The sequence below is a fragment of the Alexandromys fortis genome, unplaced genomic scaffold (assembly GCF_014885135.2).
Source record: "Alexandromys fortis isolate MF-2015 unplaced genomic scaffold, M_Fortis_MF-2015_v1.1 scaffold_92, whole genome shotgun sequence".
Lineage (NCBI taxonomy): Eukaryota > Metazoa > Chordata > Mammalia > Rodentia > Cricetidae > Alexandromys > Alexandromys fortis.
The window spans coordinates 2,809,734-2,812,156 of NW_026067972.1; positions in this window are offsets into that span (position 1 = coordinate 2,809,734).

A 2,423-nucleotide genomic window follows, 5' to 3' on the forward strand; every position below is an offset into this window, starting at 1 on the left:
ACGAATGCACTGTCCCATTTCCAAGCTGACACCACCACCTAGTGTGTCACACAAGGAAGGCACGTCCGTGGGGACTGGACCTAGCCTCCTTTTGCCTTTTTTCTTTCCATGCAGGATCTTAGCACAGCCCTGCCCCCTTCTCAGTCTCACCTCTTTTTTTTTTTTTTTTAAAGATTTATCTATTTATTATGTACACAGTGTTCAGTCTACATGTATTCCTGCAGGCCAGAAGAGGGCACCAGATCTCATTACAGATGGCTGTGAGCCACCATGTGGTTGCTGGGAATTGAACTCAGGACCTCCAGAAGAGCAGTCAGTGCTCTTAACCTCTGAGCCACCTCTCCAGCCCCCTCAGTCTCACCTCTTAAGGTCTCTGCTGCTGACAACGCAGCCAACAGAACAGACCGTAGCACACACCTGTCCACTCAGCACTTGAGAGACTGAGGCAACCCGGACTACGTGGAGGATTCAGGGCCAGTCTGGGGTACAACATGAGATCCAGGAACTCCAAAGGGGAAGAAGAAATAGAATCCTAGGACCCAAGGCAATCTGTCTCAGCAACTCTGCAGACCAGCATGGCATCCACACCTGCCCGTTGTCAGAGAGACAGGAATCCAAGGCAAGACTGTTGGGGAAACCGCCTCACATCCGTGTGGCCCTTTTTAGGCCCTTCGCCCATCACGGCAGGGAAAGCCTCCTCAAATACTGCAATGTGTCCAAAACTCAGATTATTTTCCAGATCTTCTCAAGCACTAAGCTTGCTGCTCCTGGTGGAAGGCGTCAGTGAACTGACTCCGCAATCCAGGCCAGTTGGCTGCCATGCCTCTGATGTGCACAGACGCAGGTGCAGCCTCCCACACTCTGGGTGCAGTTGGGGACGCCAGCTCTATGTCTGGCCCACCCAGGCTGTTTCCCTGTGCTTGAAAAGGGGCTTCCCCCTACACCAGCCACCTGACCCTCCACACTACAGAAGCCAGAAGGAAGTAAACAGTGGTCTCTCCCCTGACCTGCCAAGTCTCCACAGCAGGACCAGGGGAAGGTCAGGCCCACCCTGCCCTCGGTCTGAGAGCTGAGCCCAGGAGCTGCCCCACCCCACACTCCTGCCTGCTCAAGAGCTGACTAATCCTTAAAGAGAAAACAAGTGTACTACTTTGTGTGTGCTTTCTGAACAAACACCTGCTTGCACGCATGGTGCTTTAAGTATAAGTGAGATGGTTCTGAGACTTTAAAGGGGTGGGATGGCCCAATGGACAGGGTGCTTGACGTGAACGAGTGAGCATCCGAGGATGGTTTCCCAGAAAAGCCTGGCTAGCATGGAGGGCTGCAGAGAATGATCAAGGAAGACACCTAAAGTCAAACTGACCTCTACACACATGCCCCAGATACGTGAACATGCACATACACATACTATACACACATGCAAAAAAAAGGGGGGGACAGGGAGGGAATCAAAGCTAACATCTCAGAGCCCCTCTCACATGCCCCAAACGGCTAATCCCCTGCCTCAAACTCAGTTCATGATCTTCATCTCATTCACACGAACCGGAAGTATGGAGCAGTTAAGGTGCAGAGGTGGATTCAGGCAAAGCAGATCTGTTACTGAGGAGCTGTTGGCGTCACTCTAGAAGGAGCTCCTCAGGGTAGAATGCTTGAGAGAAGAGCTAAAGACAGGAGGTGACACTTTTTAGTGAATCATGTGTGTGTGTGTGTTTCTACAATGGACGGGGACAAAACTAAGATCTGCAGTCTGCCTTCTCACTGAGGCTTTCTTGAGGCAGGGTCTCCTGTAGCCCAGGCTGACCTCAAACTCTCTGTGTAGCCGGTGATAACCCTGAACTTCTGATCCTCCTACCTCCACTTCCTAAGTGCTGGGATTAGGGGTGTGCCACCAAGCCTATGTTAAAAAGCATGGGGTGCTGTGGATTGAACACAGGGTCTTGTGCACGTTAGGCAGGCACCCTACAACTGACCTACACCCCGAGCTCACTGATGGTATTTTTAATCGTTCTTATTGGCTATAACAAGTTGACGAGCTCCAGGAGCTGATTGAGGATCACCCAGACATCGGGACTTTGGGGCAACAGCCACGGCAGCTGCCTAGTCACAAGCTCTCGCGCTGGGTTAAACAATCAAATACTATTTAAGAAGCAACAAGAAAACTGAGTTTCGTGTAGAATGTCGCATTCCTCCCTGGCACTACCTGGGTGATAAAAGTGACAAGTGACACAAACATGTCTTAAAGTCACAGTGGCTAAGCACTACTGAAGGTCACCGGCCACCCTCCCACCAGGCATCTGCTGGAAATACACTCTCAAGTCTGGACGATCCTGGTACGCCATATTGTTTCTCTGAAGTTTCAGACTTGGCTAGTCTGTTTGGGTCAATACGAACATGACGATGGTTTTGACTGCGGCAGCAACACG